A 17,875-nucleotide genomic window follows, 5' to 3' on the forward strand; every position below is an offset into this window, starting at 1 on the left:
CAACCACTTCATGCGTGTGGCCCAAACATATGTATGGAGAGGTGTGTTTTTGAGTAACAATGGACAACTTTGACGTGGCACCGTGATTTTGAACTAGAAATCCCCACACTAAGTGAGGGTTAGGTTGACGATGCATATGTATGTTACACCACACTTCAAGCCAATGACGGGGATTCATATACGCATGCATGCGTGCATAGTATATGCGCTCAAACTTAATTAGGTCTGAATCTCACCATGATCTATACTATGATAACACGAACCAAATGAAGAATCCACCATGGTAACCTATCTTGTTGTTGGTCAAGGTGATCATGGATGTCCACGCGGGCCCACGAATATATAGGCTTGTAGCCGATAACCACGCGAGGGAGTGTATCGTTCGAAGGCAACCACTACATGCATATGTATGGAGGTGATGCGTGCATGCATGTTTGAATACACAACATTGATCTGGCGCGTGTGTCAAAAATCGTACACTAGCTCCCCACACAGAGCGAGATCGGTTCATGATGGTGTCGTTGTACTAGCCACTTCGACTCGATGGGAGGGATTCATGCGTACACATGCATGTGTGTGTGCTCAAAGTGTATCATGCATGTCATCCCAGAGAAAAAATAATAATCCCCTCCTAAGTCAAATTAACCTCTCTTGTTCTCAGGCAAAAAGAAGTGATGGACCAAGCGGGCCCACAGACGGAAAGCATCGATATCGCTGATAACCGCTTAAGTGGGTGCGAGAGGACAACCACCATCGCTTTGCATGTGGGCCAAACATATATATGTTGAATACCCAAAATGCACAACTTTAATGTGCCACATGCCTCAAAAACCATAAACCATGCACCCACACAGAGCGAGGTTCATATCAAGCGTACTACATATGATGGTCCCCTTCCCCCCTCTTCACCGCATATTATATGCTCCTACCGTAATATATGTACAACCCAAAAGAATCCTCATCGATGGTGAAATTAATTAACCTCTCCCGATGTAGGTCAAAGTGATGCATGCATGCATGCAAGCATCGACGATGGCCTCGTGGGCCCACAGATGGAAGCGTCACACGTGAGTGTCCTAGCTAGGATATATATGCATGTGGCCCAAAAAGGTGTTGTGTGATGTTTGAATAACCAATTTCACAATTTTGATGTGGCACGTGCCTCGGTAACCAAAAAGTCCCGACACTGAGTGAGGCGTACTTGCTCACGGATGCATACGTATAGTATATATGCTAGTCCCCTCCCACCTCTTCGACGCGTACTATATACCACCATAACACAAACAAAAAAGATTCTACCTTGCTGGTCAAATTAACCTCACTGTTAGCTGTTCGTCAAAGTGATGGACGACGACCTCGCAGGCCCACAGAAAGCATCACACACGAGTATCGAATGTCGTGTAGGACAACCATCGACTGCATGTGGCCAAAACATTTATGTATGAAAGGGTTGTGTAATGTTTTAAATAACGATTTCACGACTCTGATGTGGCACCAGCCTGCCTAACAAAACGGCCAACCCACACGGTGGCTCACTACTCGTAGTGTACTGCTAGCCACCCGCCACCCCCAGACGCACACACCCACACACACACCGCGAATCCACCGCAACTACGATGCATGTTAGATTAATTATCCCGCGGTGAACATACATGTTACCAAAGGAGGGACATTTTAAATTCAAAAACATCACAGAGATCATTAAGACGTTTTAGTACATTGATTGATTGATTTTCTATGGATATAATGTGCAAAAATAAAATTTGAGCTACATGCACACATGACAGTGCACCTAAATGGATTGCAAAAACACATGTGTCTCACTGGGTGCATGTTTACTCCCTGTGCAACAAATTTCAAACATTGAGAATCTTGATTTTTAAATTCTAGTATGTCCAAAACTTATTTGAAGTTCATGAAACTTATCGTGTTGTCATATGGACACCAATACAAAGTGGCATTGTACTTTGTTTTGTCAAATTTGAGACCAGTTTTGATGTAATCTTTATCTAATTCCAGACAGGAGATTATTAATAATTGGGAACCAATATCCCAAACGGATTATTTACTCGAACCGTGAGCGCTAGACCAACAATGGATACGTGCCATGCTTCGGTTAAGCAATAAAGCGACAGCATTAATCATCCAAATAGAAAAATATATACGTGCCGCAGTGTGACCCATGTGGCGTGCGAGCAGGTGTGAGTTGACGGGACGCATGCAAGCAGTCTGCCGCGCAGGCAGACGGGGAGGCATGCGTGCAGGTGTGTGAATTGACGGAGGCGTGCTCGTTGTGCAGTGTCATCGGGAGGCGTGCGAGTAGCTGTGTGAAACTTTGGTAGGCATGCCAGCAGTCCGGTGCGCAGGCTCACCGGGAGGCGAGCCATCGGTTTGACCGCCGCCCGCCTCTCTCGCACAACTCCCACTACTCCATATTAATGGTGTGCCCGAGCGGCCGCACCCCCATCCTCACTACGCACACACAATCCTCTCTCTGGGCTTGCATCCTCTATGCCGCTCTCAGTCCTCAAAGCCGTCAGTGTTTGAGGATGCCGCCGAAGCGCCCCATCGGAGGGAGTGGCGACGTCGGGGCTGGTAAAGCATCGAGCACGGCGTGGAGATGGAGATAGAGGTTGCCGTCACCGCCGGCGAGTTATCGCTGCACCCTGACATCGTCGACGGCGTCGAGCTTCCACAGCCGGAGGCGGAGTTCCACACCGACTCCGACGACCACTCGGCAACGACTCCGACGACCACTCCAGCGACGACTCCGACGACGACGGACAGCTGGTTAATCATCTATACCCATTTATGTGTCAAATAGATCATAGGGTTTCTCTGGTTACTCCTGCCTCCCCCTTTTTGGAATAGAAATCATGTGGTTATGTTCTCCCAATCCATGAAATCTGAGTAAGTTTCGTTAGATCCGTGTAGTGTATTGATTGTTTGAATGGTACAGGTGATAAATGATTAGTTGTTTCATCTGTGCAAATGATTTCTGCTAGTAATCTGACTAGGGGTAGTGTTCGTGCTAATAATTCCTAGCCAGGACTTGACAATTGATTTTGAATGACCTACATATGTTTGTGCCATTATTTTCTTCAAGAATGGTCTGTACATAGACGACTGTGCTTAAAAATCGAATCATAATCTCTGAATATGTATAAATAAATAGCCATAAATTCCTAATCCTACTTCACGACATGTAATCAGTGATTTGATGCCAAATTTGTTTTACTATATGTATAGGTGATGTCTGACGATGTGGACAGCGAGGATGAAGATACCCAGAGGAGGTACAAGAGGTGAATCCTGAGGGTGCTTTATGCGGGAATGCATAACAGGCGTATTAGGACCTGGAACGACGGCTATGGATGCCCATTTTGCAACCACAAGATTCATGACGCGTATCTAAGTGTTCTGGCGCATGCAAGAGGACGGGCCGTTGGCTCCTTCAAGCAGAAGTATTCTCGCAGGGTGACGCACGGTGCGTACGCCGAGTACCTGGAGAAGCTTCAGGATCGTGCTGGCCGCATGTGAGATGAGATGTGGGATGGATCAAACTATGTACATTTGAGTATGCTAATGACGGTTGAACTATGTACTTATGGTTGAACTATGCTTATGTACGTGTACGCTTATTATCTATGTCTGAGTATGTTAAATATTTCGCTAAATTTTGGTAAAAATTACAACAGGGGACCAATAAACCAGGACGGAGGTAGTACGTCAATCACACACGGTTCCCAAAATTGGAACCGTGTGCAATGACTATCATTTTGCCTGTTGCGTCAATCACACACGGTTCGCTCTAGCAAACCGTCGCCCCCAAAATTCTTTGTGGGACAGAAAACCCTCACCACCCAATTCAAAAAAGAAAAAAGAAAACCCTCACCATCCCCACGTCACAAAAACCCTCACCCCGCCCGCCACCCCCTCGGCCCCTCTGGTACGTTCCCCATTCACACCTGCACAAGCTCCTCCACGTCTATGCCATGGCACCGCCTATCACGGCGGTAAACACTTAGCTCGACGCCTGCCGCCGCCAGGCTGCCGGCAAAGCCCACCGCATTTCGCCACTTCCGCTTGCCGCCGCCTATCGCCATCGAGTTTCTCGATGCTGCTCGCGATCGACCCAGCTCCGCTCGGTTGGGGAATCTGCCGTACTGAGGGTTCTTTCTCATGGACGACAAGGTAACCAATTTAACGAGATATTATCTCATCTCTTATCCTAGTTCATCTGCCTCCTTTAATCACCCGGCAGAAATCGCCGTGAATTCATTTTTATTCGAGCTGATTTGAGGGTTTTCTTTCATTCATAGAATGTACAGTGTGCCGGCACTTCAGGACTTGGCAACCGCTGCCAGAGATTCCATCTCATCGTACCAGATAACTTGAGGATGCGTGTGGTATGTTCAATCTCACCCTAAATCGGTTGGCATGGCCTACTTTCCTGAACATATTCTAAATATTGCTACATTTGGATAAAAGGTGCCACATGCACCATATACGTCAAAGGGGATTTTCCCCCTCTTCTTTCTATATTAGGCAAATTAATGATGTATTGTTCTTTCGATTACTCTCATATTTCCATGACATCATGTTTACCCTATCTGTTTAATTATAGACTTTTGTCCTTCGATTTCAACTACTTTACAGTTCTTTCAATTTGGGCCCATATTTGCATGTTACCATATTTTCTTTAACAATCCTACCATTTTCTGCAGGACATCCCTCACTATGCAACAGATTATGTAGTGCACAATTTTTCCCTTTACATACATCAAGGCTCCACGAATGTCATACTGCACACAAACCATGGATTTACAATCGTTGCTACTGTAAGACTTGATGAACGTGGTGACTCCTATTTTGGCATTGGCTTTTGGAATGAAATTGCAAAGTTTTATGTACTGAAAGCTGGCACTAAAATTGCACTGCACATAGAAGGGCCTGGTCATGAGATATATGCTAACTTCCCCGACAAAATCATCCGTCCAGACTTTGTTCGAAGTAAGTTTTCTTTTCAACTATCTGCATATGTTGACTTACCCATCAATGTCAAATGAATTGTGTAGTATTTAAGCAACCAATTGTTATTCCCTTATCTTACTATATTCCTACCTAATAACTTCTAGTTACCAATACACTTTTCCATTGCCCTATTTTAATTAAATATTCCCTGTACTCCCATTTCTATCAGAAAGCGCCGCTGACAAGGAGACTCTGGAGGTGGAGAACGGGGCTGCCAACAAGCGGAGGCGGGGCGAGCTAGAACCGCAAGCGACACTAGCAGGCCTAGACTTAATCAGCATCCTCCCTGATGATATGTTGAGAGTCATCATCTCCCTCCTCCCAATCAAATATGGGGCGCGGACAACCCTCCTTTCCCGGCGGTGGCGCCCCCTGTGGAACTCCAGCCCTCTCGATCTCATCGACACCCACGAGCTCTGCCATGGCTATCGCAAAAGCTTGGATGCGTTCTCCAAGATCCTCGGCAGTCACCTTAGCCCAACCAAAGGCCTTAGAATGGGCAAGTTTCGTTCCAACGGCAAGGACTGAGCCAAGCTTGACGACTGGTTCCGATCCCCCGCCCTAGATCAGCTCGAGGAGCTCACTTTTGATGATGGGCATATGCAGTCGCTGCCAACGTCCGCACTCCGCCTCGCGCCACACTGCGCGTCGCCAAGTTCAGGAACTGCCATTTCCCGCCCCTTAATGACGCGCCCGCTCTTATTCTACCATGACCAAAGCACCTCGAGCTCGTCGCCGTCTGCCTCTCAAAGGGTGACATGGAGCGCCTGCTCCGTGGCTGTACTGCACTCGAGTACCTTCGTCTTCAGGCGATCAATGGGTTGAGTACCTTCCACATCACCGCCATGACTCTCCGGACTATTTATGTGTGTTGCTGGTGCGGCAGGAAGACATCACAAAAGGTGGACCACGGTATGGTCATCCAAGACACACCTGCACTTGAGAGATTACTTGTAGTTGATCAAGAAGGTCCAACAAGAATCAATGTCGTTTCTGCCCCAAAATTGACAGTGGTGGGCTACTCGTCTGACAAATACTCCGAACTTGCTATTGGATTCACACCCGTTCAGGTACAACAGCCGCCTTCTACCTCTCCTTATACAAATGAACATTATTTCTAATTTTGAAGATGTTTGTTCATCTGTCATTCAGAAAATGTTTCTGACAAGCTTGACCCCGAAACTGTGCACAGTGAAGGTCTTGGCACTAGAATCTATCGGGCCCGACCTGGAGCAAGTTGTCAGTTTCCTGAGATGCTTTCCGTGCCTGGAGAAGCTATATATCGAGGTGATGTTCCTTTCCTATTAAATGTTAACCATAAGGGAGTTCAATTTGTGACACCTTTTTCCAAGTTTACAATGACAATGTACTACGATTTCTGAAGGTTCTTTTGGAGGATTTCAGTACATACATGCCCCCCCATATTGGTTGCTTGATCCATATGGTTACAATCAATAAGCATTTCTCCTTTGGATTCATCTGTACTAGTTTTCTTAGGGAACTTTTCATCCACTCCAACCTCTTGTGAAGAAGGCTACATTTTTTTTAGAATGTAATCAAATGCCCATGTTAATCATGTCAGATCGAAGATGGCATGTTAGTGCATTTTACAAATCCTGCAAACCAAATAGCTAGGCCTGTAGTAATGTTCAAAACTGCATGTAGGCACTAACACGTTTTCTTCTTTTGCGGATAAGATTAGGCCCAGTGGTGGATAATGTGACACAATATAACAATCACGTCGAATGCCTAGATCTGCATCTCTCAGAAATTACTTTGAACTCCTACCGAGGGACCTTACCGGAGATTATATTCGCCAGGTTCTTTGCTCTCAGAGCAAGGGTGTTGAAGGAAATGAGGTTTGCCCTACATTTATTTTGCAAAAATGAATGGTCTGTTGATCAGCGCTGACGCCTGCGGCAGAATGGAGTAGGCTCCAAAAATGTTGAATTTCATTTTAAAACTTCAGATGATAGAGTAATCGGAAGTCATCGGGTCAACCCCATACATGACTTCTCAATGGCTGAACCCTTTGCAAAAATTGTGAGGTTTCGAAGCCAGACTTAGAAGCGGTGATATTAGTTTGAACCTCTCTGATATCCATGTTCAGTGCATTAGCGCGAGCGTTTGCAGCTGATGAGCTGAATTTCATTTCTAATATCAGTTTGAACCTTGTAATCTTCGAATTTGAGCCATATAACTCTGGAATTTGAACCTTGTAACATTTTGAGCTTTTGTGGTGCAATCGTTGAAATGGCATCGTATGAGACTCGTATATTGCTAGCACTATTTTGACCTTAATATGCAATGGTCTTAGATTTTATTAACCATTCTCGAATTAGTTTACCTTGTCGATCTCACAGCACACGATCTGTATAGCTAACTCGACTGTGATCTTCGACATTATTGCACACAGTTGGTTTCTTCCACCATGTGCACTGTAGAGAGCAGAATTAATTATCGCACTCGAGTGTCCATCATCACCCTTCTGTGTAACTTTGACCTCATCACCCAAGGGTAAACTTATGGCCGAAGTCATTCCACACACTTCATTTTTACAAAGCTTTTTGCCAATAAACGCCCACGATTTGTCCCTCTTCTAGCCGACGCGTGGCCAAACTAGCCGGGCGAGAAGCTTGCGCAGTAAACAGCGCGGGAACAGGCTCACCGACGATACATTTGGCACCTCTTCGAGCCCACGCCTGGGGTGCAATGTTGTCAAGCGTGCACTGGATTCTGGAATCCTCCGCTATGAACGCCGTGACAAGACGTGACGATTACAGGCCGGCCGGCCCCCATTTATCACATCGGCCATTTAACCTACCCTTGTGTCTCTTCAACCTTTTGATCGCGCCCCACCATTGCAAGAAGCACACCCACCACGAGAAATTCTTAGAGGGTATCCTGCGCGGCTCCAATGGCGCTCCGAGCGGCTGTCGACGTGGTGGACACCCACAGAAGGTTCATGGACCTCTCGGTGGTGTACACCAACGATCCCGTCTGGGTGGAGCACTCCATCCACATCATGGAGTTGTTGCTTGCCGATGAGAAGTACAAGGTGGTCGGGTTCGACCTCGAGTACACTCGCGCTCATGCCGGGTCTCGTCCCAAGGTCGCCGTCGCCCAGATGTGCGTGCGCCACCACATCCTCGTCTACCACTACTGCCTGGCCACAAGGCCTTGTGAGCGTTTTGCCAGGTTTGTCAACGGCCCCCACTACATGTTCGCTACGGTGGACATCACCAACGATGTAAAGGCGCTCGAGAGTTCGGGCATCGCCTGCCAGAATCTTGTCGACATCCAGGGCCAATACAAGATCTGGGGCAGCAAGGAGCATGAGAAGGACTCACTGGTTCACCTCGCCGAGGCCATCATCGACCCCTACTACAGAGACATGAAGGATTCATGCAACAAGGACAAGCGTGCCTCGCACTCGGCCTGGATGGAGAAACTCGAGAAAGCTCACGTCGTGTACGCGGCCAAGGAGGCGTACACGAGCTACGACATGTACAGGCGGATCATTGACATGAGGAAGTGCCTCCTTCCCCAAAACGGCCAGGGATCCAGCCGGAAGCAGAGCAATGGCAAGCGTCGTTGCAACAATAAGTAGATGATTAGATCCTCGTTTCTCCTACTTTAGTATGCATGTAATTGCTTACTTTGGTGTGTGCAAATGTTATGTGTGTAGTCACTTGTGTAATTGTATGCTTAATTTGGTTATGCAATGCTGTCTTTTTAAGTATATATGTTGATGCTCTGTAGGAAGAAAATCACATCGCACACGGACTAAACAATGGAACCCGTCGGTGATGTTTTCATCAATCACTCACAATTGTATACCAGCAATCGTTTGCTCACAACACATACGGCTTGTTAGCAGTAATCGCCTGTGTTCTTATCGGTCTTCGCACACGTTTCTGATTACAGACCTGTTTGCCTCGTATCACACACATCTTGTTCATTTGAACCGTTTCTGTTCTCATGTCTCAACGCAAACAATTCATCCGAGTGGACCGCATGCCGCATATCGCACACACCTTTGATCTTGCTGACCGTTTCTTTTGTGTTACCTAATCACAAATAGTTCAACCGAGTGAACTGTATGCTGTACATCGCACACACCTTCATCTGTCTGCCCATTTCTTTTGTTCCTCCTCATCGCAAATGGTTGCTTGAATTGAACCATATGCCCTGCATCGCACACGCAACTAAAATCTGAACCGTGTTTGATGCATCCTCCATCGCAAATGTTTTGCAACTTTTTTTACGGTTATTTTACACCACTGTTTGCAATTATGGCATCGCACACAGTTTCGTCAATGGGTCTCTGATCGTAGTGTCGCGTTAGCAGCATCCTGCAGCAGTGTTGGTTTGATTCGTGTTCGCTACTTTGATAATTTGATATGTGGCTGGACCGGTGCTTAGTTGCTGTTCTTACTTGAACAAACCTCCTACTTATGATTAACCCTCCCGCAAGCATCCGCAACTACGAGAAAAGTATTAAGAACAAATTCTAACCATAGCATTAAACTTTTGGGTCCAATTGGTCCCTTACGGAATAGTGCATAAACTCTTCTGTCACTCTCGCAACCCACCATCTATTTACTACTCCACAATGCATTCCCTTAGGCCCAAATATGGTGAAGTGTCATGTAGTCGACGTTCACATGACACCACTAAGGGAATCACAACATACATACCATCAAAATATCGAACACATATCAAATTCACATGATTACTTGCAACATGATTTATCCCGTGACCAAGAACAAAAGTAACTACTCACAAATAATAAACATGTTCATGATCATAGGAGTATTAAATAGCATCATGGATCTGAACATATAATCTTCCACCAAATAAACCATATAGTAATCAACTACAAGATGTAATCAACACTACTAGTCACCCCCTAGCACCAACCTATAGTTCCGGTAACAAGATTGAATACAAGAGATGAACTAGGGTTTGAGATGAGATGGTGCTGGTGAAGATGTTGATGGAGATTGCCCTCCCCAAGATGGGATAGTTGTTGGTGATTATGATGACGATGATTTCCCCTCCGGGAGGGAAGTTCCCCCAGTAGAATCGCTCCGCCGGAGGGCAAAAGTGCTCCTGCCCAGGTTCCGCCTCGAGACGGCGGCGCTCCACACCGAAAGTATTCTCCTCATTTTTTTCTAGGTAAAAATGACTTATATACCAGAAGATGGGCACCGGAGGTGGGCGGAGGGGGCTACAACCCACCAGGGCGTGCCTGGGCTGCCTGGCGCACCCAGGTGGGTTGTGCCCACCTGGTGGCCCCCCTCTGGTAGTTATTGGCTCCAATATTTCTTAAATATTCCATAAAAAATCTCTATGCAGTTTCAGCTTGTTTGGAGTTGTGCAGAATAGGTGGCCTGGCGTAGCTTTTTCAGGTCCAGATTTCCAGCTACCGGAATTCTCCCTCTTGGTGTGTACCTTGCAAATTTTGAGAGAAAAGGCATTAGAATTACTCCAAAAAGCATTCTTATGGATAAAAACGTTATACATAACAGTAAGAAAACATGATGCAAAATGGACGTATCAACTCCCCCAAGCTTAGACCTCGCTTGTCCTCAAGCGAAAACCGAAATCGAAAAACATGTCCACATGCTTTGAGAGAGAGGTGTCGATAAAAACAAAATACGGACATAGAAGCATCATGTTGATTATTATAACAGCAAAAAATTTAAACATAAGACTTTTATCATACACTTCCCATGAATAAGTAATGGTTCATCGCACAATCGAAGTATAAAGCAAAAACTCTACTAGAAACCAACAAACTATGTTCTCAGTCAACTTTGCAACTACAATTCATCATCTTTTCAGGAAGGGTCACGTGTCGGAGCCTTTAGGCAAGTCCACATACTCAACCATCATATAGTCTTCTATGATTGCTAACACTCACCACGTACACATGAGCAAAACGTTTCAATCAGACACATAGAAAGATAGGGGCTTATAGTTTCGCCTCCCAACATACCCACCTCAAGGATGGTGTCAACAATAATAACTCATGCTATCTATATTCAACTGGACATATGTGCCTAGATCTTTCCTCACCACATGATGCTTGCCAAAAGATAAAAATAAAAGGAATAGAAGGAAAATTTTGAATCTTTGCATAAAAGTAAATACATAAAAGTAAAAGATAGGCCCTTCATAGAGGGAAGCAGAGGTTGCCATGCGCTTATTTGTTTGTATGCTCAATCCCTTAATGCAAAAGAACGTCACGTTACATTGCCCCTTAAGATGACAATCTTTATTATGCAGTATGTTGCTTTTATTCTTTTTCATCCAAGTTCGTGCAACACTCAATTTTCTCTTACACTAAATGATCCCACACTTTTAGAAGCAATTTTTATCGCCTTTTTGCACCGATGACAACTTACTTGAGGGATCTTGCTCAATCCCTAGGTAGGTACGGTGGACACTTGAAAAAGATTTGGGTTTAAGGGTTTTTGGATGCACAAGTAGTATCTCTACTTAGTGCGGAATTTTTGGCTAGCAAAGATAGGGGACAAGCACCACACGTTAAAGGATCTATGACAATATGACTTCTATGTGAATATAAACAAACATAAACCATTACGTTGTCTTCCTTGTCCAATGTCAACAATTTTGGCATATAATATTTTGATGAGGGCTCACAATCACATAAGATTTCTAGGATAGTATATTTATATGTGAATCTTCCCTTCCCTTATTAATTCTTGAATGAGTTGCATCATTGACTAATGCTATGTTTGTTAATCTCTAATAAAATTTCCTACATATACTTTTCCTTATGTGGCGCTATCGCCTACCATAGGATTAGTATATGATCTTTTGATTTATTTCCTTTCTTTTATTTGCTTTCTTTCTCCTTTTCTTTTCTTTATTTGCAACATGAAAGTAAAGAAAGCAAAAACTCAAACTAAACTTTATTATATAACTTGCACACGATTACAATGATAGATCACTAAGCAAACTCTAAAAGAAGAAAGGATCGAACTAAATTTTATTTCATCTAAGCAAAAAGATCGAACTAAGATGAGTAAAAGCAAAAAGATAGTGGGATGATACGATACCGGGGCACCTCCCCCAAGCTTGGCGGAAGCCAAGGGGAGTGCCCATACTCGATACTTAATTCTCTTTTGGTGGTGAAGAAGGCGATGTTGGTGATGAAGCGATCCTATCCTTAAGGATCAAGAGGTTCTCCAACCGACGGATGACGCTCTGGAGATAGGTGATATGCTCTTGATGTAGAATATTTTCGCGAGTGAGATACTTATTTTGTATATGAACTATTTCAATGACGCGAAAAGCTTCAATATCAGCAGGAGTAAGATGAGTAAGGTGGGGCTTAAGGATATCTTCTTCTTCCTCCTCGGCCAGCAGTGCTTGTGCTGCCACCGGGGATGGATCTACAGTAGCTCCCTTGCCTTTGTCTCCCTTGACGACGCCCATAGGCTCCTCCCTCTTCGTCTTGATCTTCATCAGCCAAGCATCTTCTTCCATGTTGTTGGAGGAGCAAGAAGACATGATGCTTGGCCTGATAAATCTGACCGGAAACAGCAAGAAAGGAGAACGGAGGATTTCTTCGTGATACGGTGGTTAATAGGTTTAGGAAGTATTTATAGATTTTTTTATCTTGGGGGACAAGTATACGAAATAAAATTGAGTACGGAAGGTGTCCCAAGTGGGCACAACCCACCTGGGCACGCCAGGCATGCCTGGCGCGCCCTGCTGTCTTGTGCCCACCAGGGGACGCTTCCTAGAAGATTCTTTATTTCCAAAATTTTAAAATATTCCAAAACTGACAAAAAATATTTTTGCGGATTTTTCGAAGTCTGTTTACTTACCATATCACGTACCTCCTTATTTTGACGATTCTGGAGTGTTCTAGAAGGACTCTTTTATGTGTTCTTCCGGTGTCAAAGTTTGGATAATATTGCTTTCAACATTAATAGGCGTACCTGAGATATAATGCTTTATTCGTTGCCCATTGACAACCTTCGGGTTAGTACCTTCGGAGTTATTTATTTTGATGGCTCCAGACCGGTAAACCTCCTCGATGACATATGGGCCTTCCCATTTCGAGAGGAGCTTTCCTGCAAAGAATCTAAAACAAGAGTTTGTACAAAAGAACATATTCTCCGACTTTAAACTCACACTTTTGGATTCTTTTGTCATGCCATCTTTTAACTTTCTCTTTGAATAATTTTGCATTTTCATAAGCTTGGGTTCTCCATTCATCTAGTGAGCTTATATCAAATAACCTCTTTTCACCAGCAAGTTTGAAATCATAGTTGAGTTCTTTAACTGCCCAGTATGCTTTATGTTCTAACTCAAGAGGCAAATGACAAGCTTTTCCATAAACCATTTTATAAGGAGACATACCCATAGGATTTTTATATGCTGTTCTATAAGCCCAAAGTGCATCATCTAATTTCTTAGACCAATTCTTCCTGGACCTATTGACAGTCTTTTGCAAAATTAATTTTATTTCTCTATTGCTAAGCTCAACTTGACCACTAGACTGAGGATGATAAGGTGATGCAATTTTATGGTTAACATCATACTTGGCAAGCATTTTACGAAAAGCACCATGAATAAAGTGTGAACCACCATCAGTCAATAAATATCTAGGGACTCCAAACCTTGGGAAAATAACTTCCTTAAGCATTTTAATAGAGGTGTTGTGATCAGCACTACTGGTTGGAATAGCTACTACCCATTTAGTAACATAATCAACAACAACCAAAATATGTGTATACCCATTAGAGGAACGAAAAGGTCCCATGTAATCAAATCCCCAAACATCAAATGGTTCAACAGCAAGTGAATAATTCATAGGCATTTCTTGACGCTTACCAATATTACCTATTCTTTGGCATTCATCACAAGATGAGACATACTTACGAGCATCCTTGAAGAGAGTAGGCCAATAAAATCCAGATTGCAATACCTTATGAGCAGTTCTATCTCCAGCATGATGCCCTCCATACGGTTCGGAGTGACATTTCTGTAGGATTTGTCCCTGTTCAGGCTCAGGTACACAACGTCTAATAATACCATCTATTCCTTCTTTATAAAGATGTGGGTCATCCCAAAAGTAATGTCTTAAATCATAGAAGATTTTTTTCTTTTGTTGGTAAGTAAAGCTAGGTGGCAAATATTTAGCAACAATGTAGTTAGCATAGTCAGCATACCAAGGAGTACTATTAGCAACATTTATTGCAGCTAACTACTCATCAGGGAAACTATCATCAATAGGTAGTGGGTCATCAAGCACATTTTCAAGCCTAGACAAATTATCAGCTACGCGGTTCTCAACTCCTTTTCTATCAATAATATGTAAATCAAATTCTTGTAACAAGAGAACCCAACGAATAAGTCTAGGTTTAGCATCTTTCTTTTCAATAAGATATTTAATGGCAGCATGGTCTGTGTGAATAGTTACTTTGGAATCAACAATATAAGGTCTAAATTTATCACAAGCAAACACAACTGTTAAGAATACTTTTTCAGTAGTAGCATAATTTCTTTGAGCACTGTCTAGAGTTTTAATAGCATAGTGAATAACATTCAACTTCTTATCAACTCTTTGTCCTAGAACAGCACCAACAGCATAATCACTAGCATCGCACATAATTTCAGAAGGCAAGTTCCAATTAGGTGGTTGAACAATAGGTGCAGAAATTAAGGCTTTCTTGAGTGTTTCACAGGCTTCTAAACACTCATCATCAAAAACAAAAGGAATATCCTTTTGCAAAAGAGTAGTAAGAGGCCTAGAAATTTTAGAAAAGTCTTTGATAAATCTCCTATAGAAACCAGCATGACCTAGGAAACAACGAATACCTTTTATAACTTTAGGACATGGCATTTTCTCAATTGCATCAACCTTAGCTTGGTCCACTTCAATACCTCTTTCAGAAATTTTATGACCCAAGACAATGCCTTCATTAACCATAAAGTGGCACTTCTCCCAATTCAAGACAAGATTAGTTTCTTCACATCTCTGCAAAACTCAATCGAGGTTTGCATAAGCAATCATCAGAATAAGTTCCGTAAACAGAGAAATCATCCATGAAAAGCTCAACAATCTTTTCACAAAAATCAGAGAATATAGTAGTCATAGATCTTTGAAAGGTAGCAGGTGCATTACATAAACCAAAAGGCATACGTCTATAAGCATATGTTCCAAAAGGACAAGTAAAAGTGGTCTTTTCTTGATCAGGTTGAGAAACAGGTATTTGTGAAAAGCCAGAATATCCATCAAGGAAGCAAAAGTGTGTGTGCTTAGATAATCTTTCAAGCATTTGATCAATAAAAGGCAAAGGGTAATGATCTTTTCTAGTAGCTTTGTTTAATTTTCTAAAATCAATTACCATTCTATAGCATGTAACAATTCTTTGTGGAATAAGTTCATTCTTATCATTAGGAACAACAGTTATACCTCCTTTCTTAGGGACACAATGAATAGGACTTACCCATCTACTATCAGCTATAGGATAGATTATGCCTTCTTCCAGAAGTTTTAATATTTCCGTTCTAACAACTTCTTTCATCTTCGGATTTAACTGATGTTGGTGATCAACAACTGGTTTAGCATCAGGTTCCATATTAATTTTATGCTGACATAGAGTGGGACTAATGCCCTTTAAATCATCAAGAGTATATCCAATAGCAGCTCGGTGCTTCCTTAGAACTTTCAATAAGCTTTCTTATTCATGTTCTGAAAGGTTACCACTGATAATAATAGGATATATTTTCTTTTCATCAAGATAAGCATATTTCAAAGTGTCTGGCAATTGTTTTAATTCAAACACAGGATCAACTTTAGGTGGAGGAGGACCTCCTAGAGTTTCAATAGGCAAATTGTGTTTAAGTAGAGGACGTTGTTCAAAGAAAATCTTATCTATTTCATTTCTTTCATGCATATGAAAATCATTCTCATGGTCTATCAAGTATTGTTCTAAAGGATCAGTAGGTGGCACAACAATAGAAGCAAGACCAATTAATTCATCCTTACTAGGCAATTCTTTTTCATGATGATTTCTACTAAACTTGGAAAAATTAAAGTCATGAGACTCATCACCAAAACTAACACCGACAGTTTGTTTCTTGCAATCTATCTTAGCATTAACTGTGTTCAAGAAAGGTCTACCAAAAATAATGGGACAAAAGTCATCTTGTGGGGAACCAAGAACAAGAAAATCAATAGGGTATTTTATTTTCCCACACAAGACTTCGACATCTCTAATAATCCCACAAGGTGATATGGTGTCTCTATTAGCAAGTTTAATAGTAACATCTATGTCTTCTATCTCTGCAGGTGCTATGTCTTTCTTAATTTCTTGATATAAAGTGTAAGGAATAGCACTCAGACTAGCACCCATGTCACATAAACCATGATAACAGTGATCTCCTATTTTAACTGAAATGACAGGCATGCCAACAACTGGTCTATGTTTATTGCTTTTATCAGGTTTAGCAATTCTAGCAGCTTCCGCACAGAAGTAAATAACATGCCCATCTATATCTTCTTCTAAGAGATGTTTAACCATAGCAACATTAGGTTCTACTCTAATTTGCTCATCTGGTTTAGGTGTTCTAACATAGCTTTTGTTAACCACAGTTGAAACTTTAGCATGTTCCTTTATCCTTATAGGAAAAGGGGGTTTCTCAATATAAGCAGTAGGAACAACTGGATCAACATTATAGAGTATAGTTTCTTCTTTAACAGGTACCGATTCTTTAATTTCATCTGTAATAGGTGGGTGATATTTAAACCACTTCTCTTTAGGGAGTTCAACATGAGTAGCAAATGATTCACAAAAGGAGGCTACTATCTCAGAGTCAAGTCCATATTTAGTGCTAAAATTTTGAAAAGCATCGGTATCCATAAAAGATTTAACACAATCATACTTAAGCTTTATACCTGACTCTTTACCTTCGTCGAGTTCCCAATCATCAGAGTTGCGTTTAATTCTTTCCAAAAAAATCCCACCGGAATTCAGTAGTCTTCTTCATAAAAGAACCAACACAAGAAGTATCAAGCATGGTTTGATCATTACGAGAAAGCCGAGCATAAAAGTTCTAAATAATAATTTCTCTTGAGAGCTCATGATTGGGGCATGAATATAACATTGACTTAAGCCTCCCCCAAGCTAGAGCGATACTTTCTCCTTCACGAGGCCAAAAATTATATATATAATTCTGATCACGATGAACTAGATGCATAGGATAAATTTTTTGGTGGAACTTCAATTTTAAACGATTCCAATTCCATGATCCAATATCATCGCATAGCCTATACCATGCCAATGCTTTACCCTTCAAAGATAAAAGGAAACCTTTTTCATCACCTCATCTCCGGGTAAACCTGCAAGCTTGAACAATCCACAAATTTGTTCTACATATATCAAGTGCATATCAGGATGTTCGGTTCCATCTCCTGCATAAGGATTAGCTAGCAGTTGTTCTATCATACCCGAAGGAATTTCATATTCACTATTTTCAGTAGGTGCAGTAGGTTGAGGGGCAATTAAGTGTGGTTCCGGACGAGGTGAAGATACCCCGAACAAACCCCTCAAAAGATTGTTTTCCATAGTAGCAAGTGACAATATATTTCAGCACACTATATAAATGTTTCCTTACCAAATTCCACTTACCAAAGGCGCTTCACTCCCCGGCAACGGCGCCAGAAAATAGCCTTGATGACCCACAAGTATAGGGGATCAATTGTAGCTCTTTTCGATAAGTAAGAGTGTCGAACCCAACGAGGAGCAGAAGGAAATGACAAGTAGTTTTTAGTAAGGTAATGTCTGCAAGT

The sequence above is a fragment of the Aegilops tauschii genome, chromosome 3, assembly GCF_002575655.3.
Source record: "Aegilops tauschii subsp. strangulata cultivar AL8/78 chromosome 3, Aet v6.0, whole genome shotgun sequence".
In the NCBI taxonomy this organism is placed as follows: domain Eukaryota; kingdom Viridiplantae; phylum Streptophyta; class Magnoliopsida; order Poales; family Poaceae; genus Aegilops; species Aegilops tauschii.